This window comes from Anser brachyrhynchus (genome assembly GCF_964034855.1).
Source record: "Anser brachyrhynchus genome assembly, chromosome: 5".
Taxonomy (NCBI): Eukaryota; Metazoa; Chordata; class Aves; order Anseriformes; family Anatidae; genus Anser; species Anser brachyrhynchus.
Genome location: NC_137699.1, coordinates 60012520 through 60033272, shown reverse-complemented (window position 1 = coordinate 60033272; position 20753 = coordinate 60012520). Strand labels below are relative to the sequence as shown.

Below are 20753 nucleotides of genomic sequence, written 5' to 3'. Positions count from 1 at the left end.
GAAGCTTGTTAGAGAGCTAGTGTTAACATCTAGTCCCAGCGCAACTAGGCCTGCCTGGGCTGCAGGCCACCCATGCGCCCCACTCTCCCCGTGCAGCTGCATCCTCCCAGCCCGCTCATCTTCCTTGCCCCCCGGCACCAATGCTCAGCCTTTGAGTTCTCCCCACACCCCTGCAGCCATGGGGCCGGGCAGCCACAGCAGTGAGCCCTCAGCTTGCTTTCCACAAGACCCCAGACCAGTGGGGCAAAGGCTTTTGAGCATCCCTGTGCTCCTGGGCAGCGGCAGCATCACGGACCACAAAACTTTTTTTTCTTATTTTTTTTTCCCCTTTCTCTTTTGTGAAGCAAAAAAGTATTCGTCCACTGCCAAGAAGGCTTGAGGCAGATCTGTCGTGGGTCCTTCCTCTGGCTCCCTGTCCCTCCTGCCAGCCCTTCTCTTGTCTTCTGGCCCCTCGCATGCCCCCTCCCTAATCCTTCCCTGCTCCTGGCTTCTCCCTTTCTCTCCCCTGCTGGCGGGCGAGCAACCCACTCCCCCCATTACGCCGGCTGCTTCAGGGGACGCCTGTCTCCTCTCTGCAGCTCGCAGCTGGTTTTATCTGCCCCCAGGGGATGGCTTTCATACGGCACCAGGCAGCGCGGAGGTGCGGAGGCTTCCGGCCCTCGCACTATCCCGCGTTCCAGCATTAAAGATAATGGGTACAATGGAAAATCAATGGAGAATATGTAACTTTATCCCATTCATAGCTTCATATTGCATTACGCTGCGGCCTTCAGATACATAAAAGTGATATACGGCTGAACTTGGCAGAAAAAGAGAACACAGGAAGCAAATATCTTTGGTAGGGATCGCAGTCTACGTATAACCGAAGTAGCAAATAGGCCTGAATATCTTCTGTTTTTTTTTGTGAAATTTCTCTGCATAATTATTCCAGTAATTTGTGAGAGTGTAAAAAATAAATCAAGGCTTTGTGCATATTACAGATTTCCCTTGAGTGAGATAAAAGGGAGAGGGAAAGAAAGAAAATGACTGCTTGACTTTCCAGCCTCAGCCAGATGCCAAATCTGTCAGAAATACTGCTTTTTTGTATTATATCAGTGGAGGAAATTATTGCTGCTATTATCTGCCCTTTGGTCAGAAGCATATTCTGCACCTTGGCTAATGTGCCTTTGCGGTGCAGCCACCTGCACTTTTTCGAGGAGTTCATCTAATTACAGGGTAGATGAGTCAGGCTGCATTTCCTATGGGCTGTCTTCAAGCATAGGAAGTTATTAATACCGATTAGCTGAAAAAGTCCAGGTCTTCACCACGACGTTTCCTGGCTAATATTAGGCACACCTTTTATACTTTAAGGTGTGATGGCTGATAAGAACCAGTGGTGCTCCGGCTGGGGTTTTACAGGGGTGGGTGCGGCGCGGGACAGGCTGTCCCAGGAGGTTTTTTTTCCTACACCTTTGAATGAATCCTAGCAGACAGGCTGGAACGAGAGGAGAACTGAAAGTCGAGAGTGTGAGTCTCTTAGGAGATGGTAGGAGAGCAGCACCGCGGTGCCTGGAAGCAGAAGAGAGGTATTGTGAAATCTTCCCTTCAATAGAAAGAAATATGTCCCCAAAGGAGAGCTGAGAGTTCCTAGGAAATGCTGCCGTAAGGCTTAAGCTCCTTGTTCTGGATGAAGTTTAAAGGAGACTCAGCTATTTAATGGGAATTCAACAGCCGTGGCACAGAGCTAACAACGGGCACCGCAGAGCCCTGCTGGGGCAGGGGGCCCGCTGTCACCCCCGCAGCGTTTGGGCCTGGACATGCAGCGGGACACAGGAGGTCTCTGTGGGACTGAACCAGGCAAGACAGACGGGTCGTTTTCAGGTTTTCCAGTTTGCAAACACATGCTGGGCTGCTTACCCTTGCTCGTCCTGTCTTAGCAGACCCCAGGGCTGGGGGCCACTGGGGGTGCCTCAACTTCGTGCTCGGGTTGTGGTGGTTCCCACATCTCCTGCACTAACCTGAGCCCCTGTACTTGTCATTGTTTTGGGTGAAGAGATGGAAAAGGGGATGTACCAGTTGTACCATGGCACAGCGGATGGATGGATGGATGGGATCACGATGGCAACAGTAAGCTCACCTCATGCCTGACCCACGGATGGGGGGGCTTGGGGACATCCATCTGCCCCAACAGAGGGACAGTGGCTCCGACAGCGACCTGTGGCATAGCTCCGATGAGGCACCACGGCGGGTGGAAGGAACAAGATGGCGCAGCTGGTCCCACTGGTGACAAGGAGGACTTCACTGGTGTCACGTAGAAAGTTATCAGATGCTAAATCAGAAGGCAGAAAAGAGGGACAGATGGGGAGCACTACGGAGAGTTATCCAAGCCATGCAAAAGGGAAAGCACTAACACCAACAGGGAAGAGGAGAATATGGAACGCAGCCAGAAAGCACTTGAGATATACGTGCTTATACCTTACAAAATAGGCAAAATAACGTGGCCCTAGCAAACAGAATTGAAAGCCACAGGGACAGCGATTAAATACTTTAAGCATTCACAGAATAAATCTTGTATCACAGATGCCTTGCCGTTTTATCTTTTGATTTATTTCACTTCTGCAAGCCACAGAAAAATTGTACGTGATGGTTTTTCCTTTTCTGTTCCCGCTACTGAGTTTACAAAGCTTGCCAAACTTGGAGAACTTCACAGAAATCAAGAAGAAAAAGCTTCCTGCCTGGCTGGATTTTCCATTGCTTTCTCAGCTGCACTGTGGTGGTTACTCGGGTTTATTCTGCAACCAGAGGGTACCACCGCGTGCAGCACGGGCGTGCGAGATCGGGGGGGTCACTGGCACACAGCACCACATCTGCTCTGGAATTTAAAGAAAATCAATTTGATGTGAAAGGACTGGATCCTCCTCTCACGCTGGGCAAATTAGGAATGCCTTCACTGAGGACCGTGGCATTGCATGAGCACAGCCTGGAGAAAGCTGGGGGAGCTGGCTGAAAAAGCCTTTTCTTGCAAGATCCCTCAGCCTTATATTCTCAGTTGCACTTGCAGAGTACATCATGCAAACAGGAAATTATGCTTCCTTTCCCCCTCACTTTCCTGGTTTAGATTTCAGCTCTTCCTGTCTGATATCAGCCAGTACAGATAAAGTTATTGTACAGTAAGGAGTCGGTGCTTCTCCGAAGCATTTTCACAAATAGTTCAACTAATGTTTATAGCATTATCCCTTGTAAAAGGCATAAGTATTATCTCCATTTTACAGGTGTGAAAATCAAGGCAATGAAGTGCAGCAATTTGGTCATGGTGTTGAAAGGAAATTATGTTGGACTGGCAGCACTGAATTCATGTAACTTATCCCACTTCTTGACTGCAGATGAGAATTAATACTGTCATGCTCTATAAATATCTGCCAGCAAGTATATGTGGGCTTAATACGAATGTAGAAAACCCTAGCCTTCCCTCAAACTTTGATTCAGTGTCTGAATGTATCTTGGTACCTAATTTTCCTGTATTTGTTCTGAAAGCCATAACATGAATCAGACACCAATCTGGGAAAGAAGATTGCCAGAAATAGGGCTTCTGATGTCAGTGGCTGCTGCCCAGTCCTAACCTGCACTTTTCATGTCTCAGTTACAGAAGGGATGGAAAATCTGAGCTGGTTTGGCCAGAAGCCTATCCTGGATCTGGATTCTCCTTTTCTCTCAAACAGTGTGTGAAGTTACTGCTCTGCTATGCAATATAGAAAAGCAAGATACCCCGGTTTCTGACTGCTGGAACTGGGATGGATCTGATTTATAAAGTAAAACAGCATGTACAGAAGTAGGCCAGGAAGGGGAAAAATCAGTGAAAAGCTACTTCTAGGGAAGGAGGAAAAAAAAATACAAAGGGTAGGATTTCTCCCTTAGTGAATTGTTTTGCTCAGGAACATTTTAGTCCCAAAGCAAATCCAGAAACTGCTGTGAGTATATGACATACGATTAGTATCTTCAAAGTTTACAACAGATTGCAACAGATTGAGCTGACATTTAGGCAGCTGAAGCCACATTTGCTAAGTTATGTTTCACAGGGAAAAACATACTGCCTAGTGGAAATGTTATGTTGCTGTTGGGTGGCAGCTTGCTTTATTATTAGAGATGGCAAGGGTCTTTGTGGCATTTGTACTTGAAATAAGAAATTTTAGGCAGCTTGGAGCTTACGGGCTGGGCACTTCTTTGTTTGCTTGCTTTTGTATTGCTTGGGTTTGTGTGTGTGCATATTTTAGCTAATGCAAAAATAGAGCCTCTTTTATTGCAACATTGCACAGAATTTTCCAGCATAAACGAGCCAGTTTCCAAATCAAAAGGATAAACCCTGATGAAAAATTGGCTTCTAAATGTGAAATTGTTCATTGTCCACATTCCATTGGCTTTTAAAGGAAAGAAATGAAGTATTTCTATTATGAAAGAAATGCACATTTTAAGGGGGAGTGTGGCCATCCTCTATTACATGGTAAAAAAGCCGTGTCAAACTGGGGAGGGTGTTTTTCCACCACTTTTACACACTACTGCTTGCCTTATCCTGCTTGCAGAGTACAATCATATACTCCCAGTGGCATGAAGGAAATGCTTGGGAATGAAAAATATCTTTGACTTCCAAACCTCTGCTCATCTTTGAGAACCTGCCAGGTCTTGTGTTACTGGTGACTGTGTAAATGTAAGCGATACGCTGCTGGCCTCCTGGAAGCAGAACCGAGCACAGCCACCAGACCTGGTGAGCGCAGCCAGCTCCCGGAGCCAGCGGTGGCTTTTCTGCTGTCACAGCACGGTGACACAGGGCCTGCCCCACGGCCCCACTGCCGTAATCCTGCTGGCACCTCCTGCTGTGCCCAGCTGCTGGGGGTCCCCAGCAAAGAGCAGGGCTGTGGCACTGTGCTGCTTGGCAGGATGGGGTCTTGCCACCAACAAAACCCCTGTGGTCAAAGGTGTCCCTGGACAAGGCAATGCTGTCCCAGGACAGAGGTGTCCCCACTCCAGTCCTGCTAGAAGACCCTGCCACCGTGCTGTCCTGGGTGATGGAGACCGAGGCATCATAAAAATCTGGCTGTGGGGAGAGATGTGTGTCCAGCCCCATGGCTACTAAGGGGAATATCTGTGTTCCTTCTCTGCCTGCCGCAGCCTGAGCCCTGCACTGTGGCCCTGGTCTCTGAGGGGAGGTGTGGGAGAAGGGCTCTGCATCCATGACTATGCCACTGATGTAGGACCGTGTGTTACGTGGTCTTCCATTAAGAGGGAAAAGAAAGTTTTAGTCCTTGAGGAGGTCACCTGGGACCTTGAGGGATGCCCTGGAAACAATTACGAGATGTCTGAGGTGCCAGCAGCCCCACAGGGTGCCACACAATCACAGCAGGAGTTAATCAGGAGGGGGAAGGTGTTTAGGACCCCTCTCTCCTTCCAGCTAATCAAGGCCTTGGTTATCACAGCAGATTTCACTTTCCCAAATAAGGCTCAGAGTTTTCCTAAATATTTCAAAGGCAGATAATATCTCTGCAGGTTCAAACACTGATTCCTCCCAGCTTGAGCCAGGGTGACTCAGAGTTTGTAAAATGGAGCCAGGAAAACTATTGAAGGGGTCTTAATTATAAAGCACGTCTCCCTTTGCACGTTTTTTTTTCCCCCCAGGTGATATCCTGATAGGCTGTCTGTGACATGAACAGGGGGAAGCCCTGCAATGTTTTTAGTGTCACATGTTCCCAACCAGGTTCTCAACAAGGAAAGAGCAAGATGGACAAGTTCGGATAAGCCGTGTTTGGGTCGTGTCCCAAAAAGGATAAAAGACTTTAAAGACTTTCAAGAGAGAAGGAAGAGTAGAGGGGTTGTAGAGGTGTATGGCATTAGAGAAACCCTGAGTGAGACACTGAGGGTTTTTTTTTTTTTTTTCCTGCTAAAAACAAACTCAAACTTTGAACCGAAGCTCATTCACGTATTATGACCTATTATTATGAAACTACCGTTTCATATGAAACACTGTGAAGTTTCCTGGCAATCAAGTGGCAGCACACACTTGCGCTCACCTATCCTCTACGTTTCTGACTTGAACTTGACATGGAAGGAAATCTGGTGTTAGCTGGTCCTCTCTTCCCTTTGCTGTGGCCACATACACCTTCATTATGCCTTTCTCCATGCACTGCTTCAGCACAAAGAGCACCAGGAGGTGGAAGGGAGGACGAGCGGCTGCCCTGTGCACTCATTTATCAACACAGGCTGCAGACATCTTTCATCAATCCTCCTGCTGTCAGAACTAACCAGAAGAAGGTGAGCGAAGAGGTTATAGTTATTTAGTCTAAAAATAGATTGGTTTAACCTGACAAACCTAAAAATGTAGTCTAAAAAAATCCACCAATGTATTTTTTTATATTCCTCCAGCTATATAGTGCTTGATAATGCAGAAGATGATGCAGCAAATTAATTCCTGATTCTGCAATTGCTCTCCAGGAGCTGAAAAATTGCCTAAGATGAGAGAGGGGTCACAAAGGACAATGAAAGTCAGCCTCCTTGATGTGGGAACTGGGCCAGCTAGAGAATTTGGCTAAAGCAGGATGTTTGTGGCATTCTTCTGTACCCATCAATAACTCAGAAGTGCAAATAAGGGAGGTTTTATTTTCCCAAATAATGCAAAATTGTACTGGAAAGGGAAAAATCCTCAAAGGTTTTTCAGTTTAGCTGAACATTAGTCTAAAAGGCTAGCTAGGGAGGAAGAATACATATGGGTTTGCAAGCATGAATTCTATTAGACCAGCTTTGACAGTGGTGCAAAACTGCCAGGTTAAAAAAAAAAAAAAAATCCTGAATAATATAGACTTTGTACAAGTCTTTAGTACATATTCTGGCACTAGCTACTAACCTGAGCTGGCCTGGAAAGAGTCAAAAGCTTGAAATGGAGAGAGAGGAGATGCCCTGCTTGAAAGTGTATAGAAGCAGAGGAAATGTGTGTTCCTGGCACAGTGAGGTCGTCCAGGATGAATTGGCAATGGATCTATTTATAAAGTCACAAGTGGGCTTTGACATTCAGTATCAGCAAGAGAGAGAAAAAAAAAAAGCCACTCCAAGAAACTGTGGAAATGGTTTACAGGACATGACTTGGTCTTTGCAGCTGTTCATTCCAAGCAGCAGCTTCTGCAGAGGAACATGCCGGCAGAGCATCCTGAATGTAGTGCTGAGTGGGGATACTTGGTGGCTTGTGACTTGAAATACTGTTCAATCCTTGTAAAACAAGTAAAAGTGCACTGCCACAGAAAGGAGGAGTAGTTCTTTTACAATCTGTCACTCTGCAATTAAAGAAAAAAAACCAACAACAAATAAACCAAACAAAAACAAACAAAACAAAAATATACAAACAAACAAAACACTAAAATTCCTGGCTGCAGGAAAAGACCTTTAGCCACATGAAATAATCTAGAAAGGAATTTCGGGAGCGCCTAATATAGCTGTTCCTCTATGCATGGGCTAGAGCAGGAGGTGACAGAAAGCTGAAGAGTCGAACCATGGAGTTTAGGTCACGGCAGTCAGAGGGGGTGCACTGGCAACTGCTGGGAGCCCGCACAGGTGGTGGACGTGGGCATGTGAGAGCAGGCAGAGAACAAGGGATCCAAAACTGAGCCTCTGACTGGTGTCAGTGATGGGTGAATCCGTCCAAAAAAAAGGGCTTAAACCAGGATTAGAAGCTGGGTCTCCGGGGTGAGCCCATGGACTGATTAGCCAAAGTAGCAGAGGAATTACTGCCCTCTCTGAATAGGTTAGAGTGAGGAAAGGTGTTCACAGCAATCTGGTAGAAATTCCCTTTTTAGCATGTGGTGCGGGGCTGGGGGACGGCAGTACGTGCATCTCATTTGCAGTGCGTGACTCCTTTCACCCCCAGGGACAGAAGCAATCATAACAACTTCCTCCTGTGGTGGGTTTCCAAGAGACAAAAATGCAGCGTGGTTGAGACCTGCACGGAGGTTCGAGGAGTCTGGCCTTTTGCAGAGCACAAATGGATTCCCGCTCGCCTACGGAGCATATCTGATACACAGCAGAATTGTATAAAATGAGGAATGACTGCAAAATATGACTCGTGTGTGTGTGTGTGGAGGGGCAGTGGGTTGAAGAGGAAGATGGAGTGTGAGTAAATTCCCAGGATTGTCCATGGACTGGTACCATCCGTACCTCTAAATGGGGAAAACAACAGTCTGAGACATTTTCTGAAAAGGTGTAGGTGTTGGTGAAATGGGCCAGGAGAAAATAGGTACTGGCAGTAGGCTCATTAAGCAATCACTCTGCCATTTACAAGTAACAAAAGAGACTTCACAGACTGCTGAGAAAATGGATTAACCTGCAGTCAAGCCCTGACCCTCACCCAGTTCTTCCTGTGAAATAAGATGGTGGCACCAGGTCCTGAGTGAATGTTTGAAAGCTAACTTCAGTCCCTTTAGAGGAGGTTATTGCTTCCATGAAGTGCTTGAGGTCTATAGCAGATTCATTTAGGGTTTCCTTATGAGATCTGGAAAATGGGTGTTGGAAAATAGAGGTGGATGCAAAAGACAGGAAGAGAAAAGCCCTGCCCTTATTGCAGGACAAGGCTTGTACTCATTTTGAGAGATGGCTTTCAGATTGAAAATGCACCATCCACTAACAAAGAGGCTGCAGTGGGGTGCGTGTCTTTTGTCCAGCCTGTTGTATCTATCTGATACCCTGATGCATACCAAAGTCTTTGAAGGGAAACTCATAAACTCTTTATAAGTGGGCTGTGATAAGCTCAAGGCAGCCCATCTAAATCATAAAGAAATGTGAGGTGCCCTGGAAAGAAATAATTTGCTTTTCACACATTGTGGGGGAGCACATCAGAGACGGAAAAGAGCAACTCAAGTTAAAACACAACCGCAGCATGGAAACAACTGGATATAAACTGCCCAAGAATAAAATTAAATTGGAAACTGGAAGGAGTTCTGTCCTGGATATGTTTTTATAGCAGAAGTGAGAAAGAGTTTATGAAAGAGACAGCAGATTCCAAAGAAAGAATAAATATTCCTCGGGGACTCTCTGAAAAGACAGATGGAGCAAAAATAAGCAGGAAGATTAAAAATCCCCCAGGAGGTTTGAATAGATGAGACCTCAGACTGGACTCGCAGTATGAAAACATCATGACAAAAAATAGTGGCTGCCTGGTTATGCTTGCACCATTTGTAATCTGTCCATGCTCCTTTTCTCTGCTTGATGTGGACACAGCAAGAGGCATGGGAAGATGGGCAGTGCATGCTGTTCCCTGGGAGAGCAGGCTCCCAAGCATTTGGTCTCCGGTCAGTGGTGGTGGCAGAGCTGCTGTCTTCCCGTCTCCTCTGAAATGGCTCCTTTATTTAGCAGCAGCTGAAAAAAATAAATATAAAATAATAATAATAATAATAACAACAAACAATGAGCAGAACATAGGGCAAATAGTTAGAAACTGAGTTGCAAGGATAGAAGGATATCAAGACATTCCCAAGACATTTCTATTTCCTTTAATAAAGGGGCTGAAGCTATCTAATTGAGCAGAATGGGCAAGAACAGCAAGGAAGAAAGCAAACAGAGTACACCCTGAAGCAGAACAAAGAACACCGGCTCTGGGGCAGCGTGGGCCCTTCCAGCATGACGCCTGACGGGTGGACAAAGCAGCAGCCTCCTGCTATGTGATCCCACCGTGCCCTGGCAAAGGGGGATCAGTTTGCGTTTCCTAAAAATAAATTGAGTACGGCAGTGAAGTGGCATCTGACTACAACTCAACATATGTATTCTCTGAATACATATCTGAAACCATCCGGGTCGAGGGAGGTGACCAGACATCCACATGTGTGTACACGTGTGTTGTACTGATATACCAGCAGTTACAGGTGTCTATATGTTGGTTATTTAAAAAGTTACAGAATTGCCCAATAACTGCACCAAAAGCAACACCCATTTGCTTTCAGCTCCTCTCGCCTCCAAAGAACATAAAAATCCCTCGCCTCTTGGGTCTGATATAGCCTGCTGTGTGCACAAAGAAGGTGCTAAAGTAACTGTTTCTTTTATGGGAAGGCGGGTTCCCAGTTGTAAAAGAGGAACATGAATTTCAGACACGCAGAACAGCCTGGATTTGCTTTGGTTCCAATACTCCTGCTCTCTCATTCTTTGAACAGTCATTTCTTTTGATCCCTGTCTGTTACCTCCTTGTTGCATCTCAGCTTTTGATATCAGAGGACACCTTTTGTGGAAAAAAAAAAAAAAAAAGTGAATTTTGAAGTGGACGCTGAATGCTTTGCATTTCTTCATCCTAACATTAGTAGGAGGACATTCACGTCCTCAGTCTATGCTAAGACAATGTGTGTTCTCTGCGTATGAGAACTCCCCTGCAAGCATTCTTCTACCCCCTTCGAGCAGTGGGCCTTGAGCAGGTGAGCAAAGCCTTCGGTTTCTCAGTAGACTTGGGATCAGTCTACACTGAGTCCTGACCAGTGTGTTCCCTGGGTGTAGAAAGGATTGTTACTGCTTGTTGGGATATAACCCAAGCATTGCACATAAAGCATTAAAAAATGCATGATAAAACTCTCACTTGATCACAGGCATGTATCTGATTTTAGAAGCCAGTAGAGCATGTAGTATAAATAAATAACCTTGTTTCCTAACATATTCCTATACTTCAAAGCATAGAATAGTGGTGTAGCGTTTTTGTTTCCAGAATTGAGATTTGCTGATAATGCAAAATCTAGTTCTCACCCGTATAAATTACTACTTCACTTCAGAAATTACTGTGACTCTTAAGGTTCATGTGTCTTGAGAATTTGGCTTAGAACAAAGAGCTGTTAAACAGCTGTAAACCTTAATGTAGCCACAGTAGTCCTCAAGTCAGCAGACTGGAGAAGAATTGGAGCACATTTCAGGAGGAACCAGAGGGTTTGAGGGTTTGTCACTAACTAAAACCCAAGAATATCTTAAAACATCACATGACAGTTGTTAAGCGGGTGAGACTCCCGCTAGCTGCCTTGCCAGCCTCAGGAAAGAATGTGTGTTGTGTTTGGTTTTGTTTTTTAAATGCCACTGGGTTTAGCTGCTGAATGCCCTTCTAATCTGTGAGCAAGGGCTCCACTTTGGGGCTCTTCCAAAGCTGACACGTAGCAAGCTACTAAAGTGAACAGTTAAACTTTTCCATGGGATCAAACTTTTTTTTTCCTCTTTCAAGACATTCAGGGAAACAACCCCAAACTGTTATCCGGGGATTAAAACGTGGAATCTAGATTTTTTTTTTTTTTTCAGCATCCCAGGCCTACAGCCCAGACGGGAGCAGTGGCGGATGCAGAATTGCCATCACTTTTCCTAGGCCAGCGCCTCAGGGCTCAGACCACCTGCACAGCACCTGCAGGCAAATTATCAGAGGTAATTAGCCTGAAGATCTCCACCTGCTGTCAGCTTCCCCTCCTCATTCATATCAGACCCTGAGCTCTGACAGAGATTCTGTGACGAGCATTTTACTTGAAAACAAGGGCCTCATGTTTCCTCTACTAGAGGTACTGGGGGATTTAGCTATGCTTCAGCTGTTGTTGTTGTTTGTAAGGTAGACAGAAGTCTTAGGAATGCTGCCAGCAACAGAGAATGCCCTATTTCAGGTAACACAAAAGTGCTGATATTCTGAATATTCCCTTGATTTCCACTGAGCTACCTTTGCTGTGTTCTGCAGCACGGACCCTAATTTTGGTCTGTTTCCGTCTGTGATGCCATTCACAGGACATGAACACGCTAAAATGGAGGCAGAAAGAGTGAAGTACTATGTTGTATAGGTCAGCCTTGGGGACTGGTGGCAAGCTGGAGCTCAGGCCTCTTGTCCCGCTGTGGTACGCGCTGCAAAGTGTGTGTGAGTGTGGGGAGCAAAGGGGCAGCTGTGAAGACTGCTCCCGTGGGGCAGGTCTAGGGACAAGCCTGTGGGCAGGGGCAGCAGTGTGTCTGTGCACTGAATGTTGTGAGATGCTGAGCTCAGCGCTGGGAGAGGCAGAAGCATGAGTCTTCCTCTGTCCTGCTTGTTCAGCTGTTCCTTGTGTACAATAGATCTAATCCATTTCACTCTGTCTGTTGCAGGGGTAAAAAACTGGCTCTGAGGGTTGCACGTAGTGAGCAATGCCTGGCAGGGCTGCTTATCTCCTGTAGAATACAGTCTTTCTCATGTTGGAGGCTGAAATCCCACATCTCTTCCTGTGATGTGTTTTCCTCTATTTGACCTCTCTAAGGGGACTGATGTGTCCACTGCTCGATGGGACCTGGACTGGGGGGCTTCCCCTTGACCACCTGAGCCAACCAAGGGGATGTGGCCCTCTCTTTTGGCTCAGGGGATGCTTGTCCTGGATCAGGCCACATGGCGGGGATGCCCCTTGTCATGAGGCCTACTGTGGGCTGGGCCAAGGATGTTGTGTCCTGGGCCTTATTATTCTGGAGGTGGCGATGGCAGCAGGCCCACAGTCCCCGTGATGCAGGTTGGTAGCTGCTGGGGAAGAAATGTTCCCCTGAGCTGCGAGGGAGGAGGCTGCACCAAGATGGTGGCTCCCCATGCTGTGTGCGCGCAGGGCCTTGCTCAGTGTGTCAGGGGACTTTGTGCCAGAGGGTCAGGAACTGCTCTGGTATATCATCAAGAAGTGGTTTGTACATCAGTGTTTGGGAACATTGGATTTCCCAATTCATCTGGCTTTCGGTCCTTTATCTAGCGACCACACCTTTTTAAGGGAGGGCATGCCAAGGTAGATTCCTGTAAACATGCAGAGCTCCAGTGTTTTTCTGCAGTGGCTTACCATATGATGGCTCTTCTTTGCTGTAAGAAAAAAATGTTCAGAAACAAGCCCAAGCCACGGATTTCAGATCAGGATCCAGACTTTTTTAAAATACCCTGAAGTTAGGAAGCGCTTGCCCTAGAACAACAGTTGGACTGTGTTCAGCTTTCTAAAATAACTCTGCCCAAAATCCAGATTCTGAACCCCACCCTCCAGGCTCATGCCTCTTTCTTTTAAAAAAGGGGGAAATAAAAGTTGATTTTTTTTCTTTTTTTTTCTGTCCAAAATTTTACTTCACATTCCATATTTTAGTTTTGCTTTCTTAATAATTCCTGGCTGCTCTAAAACTGATCTTTTTGACTTCTCTTGCCCTCTCAACCAGCAACTTTCCAAGTGTTGTCCTTCAGGGGTTAAGCAAAGGAGGCCTGAGAGAAACTGCCACTAATTAACTTTGACAGCTGAAATCCTTGAAATTGCTATTGAACTTGGAACCTTGTGTGCTATTGTTCTTTGCTCCTCTGCTGGAGTTTTGCGTGATGGTGGTTTGGATGGAAACATTTTTGGGCAGGTCCTTGGAAAAACAATGGGAAAAAGCCCTTTTAAACAACCCTGCAAAAGCCAGCAATGGCAATACTGACCAGAATTTACAGATATAATTTCATGCATCTGGAATCGAAGGGGAGCTTTCCCCCAGGTTGATGGCAAGCTTCCACCTGTCCATCAGGGCTCAGGGAAGGAGGGACCAAGCTTCTTTCCAGGCATAAGGACGAACTGATGGTGCAGCACATCTATCTGGGTGACAACTGTGGGTTGAAAATACCATGTGGGTGAAATGGGTTGTTTTCAGCCTAGCAGTCGGTTGCGAATTGTAATCTTGAAAGTGTAACCTATGACAAGGTTTCCTCTTGAGATACTCTTCGACTATTTTTCCTAATGAGCACAGCAGATCTGCCGAACTGAGCATTGAAATCTTCTTCTGGTTGTCTATACCTGCCCTGAGCATGACACAGAAGGAGAATTTAAAAAAAAAAAAAAAAGAATATGATGAAATTTGGTTTTTGTGCACTTGTGAGCAATACTGGTTTTGGTCCTATACTTTTATTCCCTAACTGCATTAATAAGGACAGACTTATAAAATTATTTTGCTATACTATTTCAGCTTTGGTAAGGCATAAGGCTTGGGATCCCTCGATAGACACTCTTATTCTTTGTGGAATATTTTAATATGTTTAAGCAGAGGACTTCTGGATTTGGCCTGATATTTTTCATCTGGGGAATTATGGTTTTCTGGTCTTTCCAAATAAGAATACTATATCCATGTGTGTGTACTTGTGTCACCCAGTCCTTTTTTTAATTAAGATGATCACTAGATTCATATGAACCAAAGCAGAAATGTGGGACAGCATCCACAAGTTCTCCTCTGGCTTACCTAGGGTATGTTCCCTTACCACTTTCTTACCCATCAGAGAAGTATTACAGGAGCCAAGCAGGATGTATTTAAGTGTATTTTGTGATGCAGTGCTGTTGTTTGGGCAATCTCACCATGCTCCTGGTGGGACCCATGAAGGCTGTCGTGCTCTGGAGAAATTAAACCCAGACCTGCCCGCCTACAGCACGGTGCTATACCCTCTTCCCTACAAAGCAGCATCCCACTCCCCAGCACAAACGTATGTCCAGACAAGAGAGAGACAGAAATGACTTTGCTTCCTTGGTGTTAGTTCCTGTATTAATCCCCGCAACAAGCGGCACAGAATTTTGGAGTCTCAACTGGCTCTGGATGAGCTGTGTAATAATAAAAATAACACAGGAATATGAATCCTGTAAATCACTGCCCATATCTGAAAGTAAAATTAATCTCTTTAAAAAAAAAAAGGCGTTTAAGATTCATTTAGCTCTGTTTTTATGGCCAGCTTTTATGCTATAATGGTATGGCCCACTCTTCAGCTCCCAGAGGTTACACTAAAACTGTTTCATTTTTGATTTACAATTGCCTTGGTGAGACAGTCCCTGTGCTATTTCTATTCAGATGAGAAGCTCATGGAAGTTATCAGAACATATTGCACTCAATTTTTTCTGACTTTGGAGGAAAATAAAGCAGATCTTTGGAAGCCTCTTGAATTAGACTGATATACTTTGACTTTTTTTTAATATATTTTTTAAAAAAACTTTTGATTTGCATCTGTGATCATTCCTGCAAACTTATCAGGCCTTTGAATTTATTTCAGCATGTCTGAATGGCTGATTCTATTTGCTTGCTTTGTGATTAAAACTATCAGGAACAGAGCACAAATTCATTCTCTGTTTCTTTATAGCAAAGTAATTACAGAGGAGGCTTTGAAAGTTTATTTGCAATAAAGTTTGTCAATTTTTTTTTTTTTTAGTGGGGGATATGCCCACTTTTTTGAATATATACTTACTTTCCATGTTTTTAGAAAGCTTATGGGGTTTATTCATACTTTAATGTCTGGCAAGAAATGCTTGTCAAACTATCACTTCTGCTCTTAGAGACTCATAGATAATTCATTGTCTTGCCATTTGTTAACATATTCTGAGCTTGAAATCCCTGTCATGTACTTGATACGAATGTATCTGTAACTGGAAAACTTAATTTTCCATGAAAATCTTAGCAAAGGCACTTCTGAGAGTACAAGCAGGACAGTGCACAGCACTGATTGTAATTTTGTTTGTATGTAAGAACAGCGGACTGGACAAGGGAGCAAACAGAAAAGGCAACGAGGGCCCTGAGCTGCAGCCAGACATGGTCAGACTGACCTTGAGAAAAGAACACAGAAGGGGAGAAAGAATAATGGTGAGTAGGTGTCTGTAATAGGACCAGGTGACGTCCCACCTGTTATTTGATTCCCACTCTGTTCAGAGAAGCTAAATTTGGTTAATAAAGAGGATTTGAATTCATAAAGTGGTTTTAATTAGGAACATGAAGAAGAAATTAACTTTTTAATAAATGCATACTACTGAGCTGCTGGAAGATACCATGGCAAGGACCAACTATAGCACTCGAGCAGTACAGAACAATAGTGCAATTTCTATAGCACAGGATGACTTCATCCCTGTTCTCTTGGACCTCTTTTGTAAGAGCAGAATGGCCTAGGGGAGGCTGAGAAATACAGCCACTTCCCTCCTCATGCAGATCCTGCTTGGTGCATCAGAAAGCACAAAACAGGGCCAAGAAGACAGCTGCCTGGAGTCACCAGTGTGCTGCTGAGGTTTTACAAACTCCCTTGTGTGAGGGGTGGTTGGCCAGGGTCACCCTGGGCACACGTCTTACCACCAAACTGGTCGGGTTATAAATCCTCACACAGACTGGACAGCGAGCTGTCCAAACCCATGGAAAAGGAACATCAGCCTTCGGTCTATGGTTGTTGATAATGGCTAGAAATGTTCATTTTAGCAAATGAGGTAAGTGTAAAGTTACTGTAAGGTGGAAAGCTTCCAAGCCGGATCCTGCCATGTGCCCCTGCTGCTCTTCGGCCTGAGACCAGGCCCTAGTGGCAAGCTCTACCCTGCAGCAAATATTTACTGTGACGTTGTAGTCCCTCAGGGGGGAAAAAAGGGTTTATGATGGAAATGATGATGGAGTACTAAGTGCAGTGGCGCTCGTGAGCGGCACAGCTATAACAACAACCTCAAACCAGTAAATAGGAAAAAGGCCTTCTCTGTCCAGATGGTGAGGCAGGCAACATAGCCCTACCGTATGCAACACCAGAGACTTTCCAAATCCTACTCCAAATCTTTTAATCCCTTCAGTCCTTAACGGTTCAAAATTACATCATCATTTCCTCCATTTCAGACAGAGCTTTACCCCTTCTGCTTCATAGCTGCAGTCTAATAGGGCTCATACTTCTTAATCTTAAATGGAAAAATGTATGTCAAGTCAAAACAAAGCACAGTTTCTAGATCTCCACAGGGGGTGTGGGGGGTGTCTCATAAATCTGTATATGATTAAAGGCAGCTGCAGATTGACATGGACATTCTGAGCCTGTCAGTCCTTTGCGTGATGTATAGCTATTGCAGCAAGCCAGCAGTGGCAAGCTGAAGACAATGAATTTCCTGCACTTCCTAGTCTTATTGCCAAGGACCAGGAAATAGATGCCTAATCAGCCTTGAATTTGTAAAGGCCCTAACCTAAACCCCAGCACAAGCACTGCTAGTTCTTGGCCTGGTCATTTATTCTAAGATCTTTCAATCTCTTGTTTCACTAGCAGTGAATGTGGAGAAGTACACCAAATTCCTTTCTGGTAACCTGAGAATATCAGCTAATGGAAAAAACAAAAAGCGCTCTGCAACTATATTAAATTTTCCGTTTTTTTCACTCCTGCCCCCAACTGGCTGATATTAACATTTTTCTAATGTCTTTGAGATTATGGCAAACAGCTTGTGGGGGGCGTGGGGGATGACACCCAAGCTCCCTGAACAGCTTGAACCACATCCTCAGTTGGCATAAAACATAGGAGCTCTCCTTTTTATACCAGCTGAGAAGCCAGGGTACTGCGGCTTTTGTTTCCAGCTTTGCAACACAGTTACTGTAATAAAAGTAAGATATTGAGAAGCTTTGCTCCAAGTGACATCATAAGTTAGTGGGGAGCAAGAAATGTGTTGGCAGAGCTGAATGGGGTGCTGTGCACAGAGGCCGTTTGGCACTAGCAGCCAGACGCCAGGATCCATGGAGATGAATCCAAGGACATGACCTTGCGTTTTGTCTCCTGTTTTTACGAACGTCAAACTGCTCTGTGCATTTAGAAATGAAGGAAGGGAAAATAGTGATGAAAACATACATCTGTAGCATGGTGGCGTCTCTGATTATGTAGCATGTTTCATTATAAAAGTCGAGTGGTTTAAGAATTATCTCATTGTCTGTGAAGTCCTACCCATTGCCTACCTGTGCTGATATTTCTAGGCAAGCAGCTCCCTACTGATGTATGAGGCAAGTAACAGATATGTAAGAAACACAGAAAGATGTAGCTGGTGGAAATTATCATGTTAATACCTCCAGGGTCAGCACCACTCCTGCATTCAGATCTTAACATTTTGGCTTAGACATAACCAGTTCAGATGTTTTCAGTCTTCCATGGACATTAGAGCAGCTGAAAATCAGGATAAAACAAAATGTCCCAAATAAGCAGTGAATGTCATGGCTGAACACTGGTTCAGGACATTAGCTTTCATCCCTGCTGAAGAAATCTTCCAGCTGGACAGATTTGACCAACTCATAACAATTCAGAGCCCTCACCTCAGCTTAAAGAGAAAAGAACATCTGGCCTATGCTCATCTTCAGCTTTCCATGCTTGTAGGAAAAGCAGAGAACTAGCTTATCCTTGTCTATACCCTCTGCAGGATAGTCCTATATCAAAGGCATCTAATAAAGGCCAAAGCCAATAATTCCTCTATCAGCATGGTATTAAGTTTGAAAGATGGATCAACAGATGTCAGTTTTCCTCCTAAATCTTGGGAAGGCAATGAAGCTTAGGCTGATATTACAGTGCTTTTAAGTACATGGAAAAAGCCACAAAGCTAAGTTAGTTACCCAGGCTTTCTTGACAGCTCAGGAGGAAATATATGCACTCACAAATGGCATGTACGAGGCAAGTTTATTGAGCTGGAAGCTGCATAAACAGGTCAGTAGGAGAACCCGGGATGAGGTTGTAGCAGTAACCTCTTCCCAACTTTGGTAAATAGCCCCCAAAGGCTGGGTTTCAGAGAAGCACCTTCCTCTGCCATTCTCAGTTCGGGGATTGTGGTCATACCTAAAACCATCTGGAAGGAGAAGGTGCCGCCCAGTCTGAGGCATGAATTTAAGTGTCCAGCAAACTTTGCTGGTGGGCACTAGGGTTCCTTGGTGCTTGCAGGTTACAAAGTTGTCTGAATAGGAGTTTGAGGATCAAATTTGGGCCTAAATGCAACTCCCAAATCTCTCACAGGCTGTGGTACGGATTCTTATTTTATCTGGGAATAATGGTATTTAGGGTCCAGGAGCTTAAAAGTTGAAAAGCTCCTACTGATACCAGTACGAGCTAAAACAAAAGGCCCTATTAAAGTCAGAAGGACTATAATGTTCTCCAGAAGAACTTTTAGAAAAGCTGACTCCAGGTTTTAGCATTTGCTAACTGGAAGGCCTCATGGTTTGTGTTTGGGGGGCTGAAAATAACTGCATGGAATTTGGAAGCAATCTTTTCAGAAATGAATTCTTCAAAGACAAAACAGAAGTAAAGAACCTGAAGATCACTGTTGTCTTGTATAAAGTGGGTAATAACTGCTTTTTGGGCAATCTCCCTGCATTTTAACGACGTTGCAATGCATATTCCAACCATCTATAGCATAAAAATTTTCGCCTGGCCCCAGATGGCAGGCTTGGCAGTAACTTGTTTCAGAACTTTGAAAATGAGATTAATGAAGAAAAAGGTGTTGAGAAAGGGAGCCAGGGAAGTTGGAGATTGATGTTTTTTTAGCATGGACATCCTTGTAGCACTTACCAGGGTTTCCTGCTTTTAATTTATTCTTACATTATTCAGCTGGAAAGAAAAAAAATCTTAACTTTATGCACTTCATTGGAACATGCTGGTCTCCAAGAGAGATGTTAGCTATTTTCAAGTGAGAATGGTTACCACTTGGCATCTATTTTAAATTCAAAGCATATTGGGTTAATTCATCCTTGTAGCCTTCTCAAATCATAGGGTTTCCAGTATGTATGTATACATTTGGTCCAGGGTGCTCTGCCTGTTTTGGCTCCAGTACTATATGAGATTATATTAGTTCCATATCTCCTGAAGGATAATATTCCTCCTTGGGCACTAAGCCCATTCTCGTCCCTGTGTACCCCTGAATTAGGCTATAAGGGATAGGTGTGAACACTGCCTAGGACCTTTACTGATCATGTCAATACCTTTTTAGGTAGCACTTTGAAATAACTTAGTGGTGGGCTTGGTGCATCCTACCCAGACGTGAAGGGTCTGAGTCCTTCTGCACAGCTACTCTTAATTTTGAAAAAGAATTTAGCAAAAAGGATAGAATCCTGCCAACCCCTTCAAAACATTGCCTATAACAGAAGTGCCCATTCAGCTAGTGCAGTTACAGCACCTGGGCTGTTCTGCTGTCTGGGAAATGTCCTGCATGCCTAGACCTCCAGCCTGCCCAGCCTTCAGCTCCAGTTGGGAAATCTCCAAAGTAAACTGCTCCCTTCCCCTTCCCAGGTGCCCCACATTCCTTGCTCCTAAGCTGCACAGAGCTCAGACGGTGCCCTCTCCACAGCAGCAAATGGTGCTGCTTACGGACAGAGGTGAGGAACTCAGTGGGCACTTTGGCGAATGCGATGTGGATCCCTTGTAGCAGCTTCATACGTGTCTGAACATTGCCACGTAGCTCTTACTGCAGCACGACACTACAGAAAAATGAAATACTGTCCTGGCCAAGGAGGAGAAGGGGAGCATGGTGTAGGGCCAGGGGTGCACAAGAAATCTGAAATGACCCTCTGCTCTGAACGCCACAACAATCTCCCTCAGCCATGCAAGTCTGAAGGGCATCTGTGCAGCGCACAGGTGGGAAAGAAGTAGTAACAGAAGAGATGAGCTGTCGTGTTTTGCTGCTGTTTGATGAGATGTCTTGACCGGGAACAGAAACTGAACCTGCTATGTTTGGGGCTCTCGCCTCAGATGTAGAAGTGTGTGTGAAGACTTGGGGCATAGTTTTCCTACAGTCTTGAGTAAATCACTCATTTCTTATTTGCAGAAAGAGATTGTAGGCCTGTGCTTTTCTGTCTTGCCCTGGTAGACTTGAAGGTGCTTTGTCAAGGCCATAGTTTTGGAGGTGTTAAGCAAGTTCAGCTGAGACCCTTAGGTGTTGCTGTAATGCAAGGCAGGAAGGGCAGCAAAATTTAATGGGAGTCTCCCTGAAGAGGGAGGAAGGGCCTTTATAGAGCTGAAAACTGATGTAGTCTGTATTGCCTGCAAAACTAGATTGAAGTTCAAGGTAAAT

The 20753-nt window shown here is 44.9% G+C and overlaps 1 long non-coding RNA gene across 2 annotated transcripts; it reads left to right on the top strand.

The window, feature by feature from the left end:
- Positions 1 to 11485: 11485 nt before the first annotated feature.
- On the top strand, positions 11486 to 20536 carry LOC308195448. Of its 2 annotated transcripts, none has more exons than XR_013951522.1 (3): positions 11486 to 11618; positions 15468 to 15576; positions 19973 to 20536. It is a non-coding gene; the product is annotated as an uncharacterized lncRNA (long non-coding RNA). The 2 variants fall into 2 exon arrangements; XR_013951523.1 differs by lacking the exon at positions 19973 to 20536 and adding an exon at positions 15916 to 17823.
- The last annotated feature ends 217 nt before the right edge of the window (positions 20537 to 20753 follow it).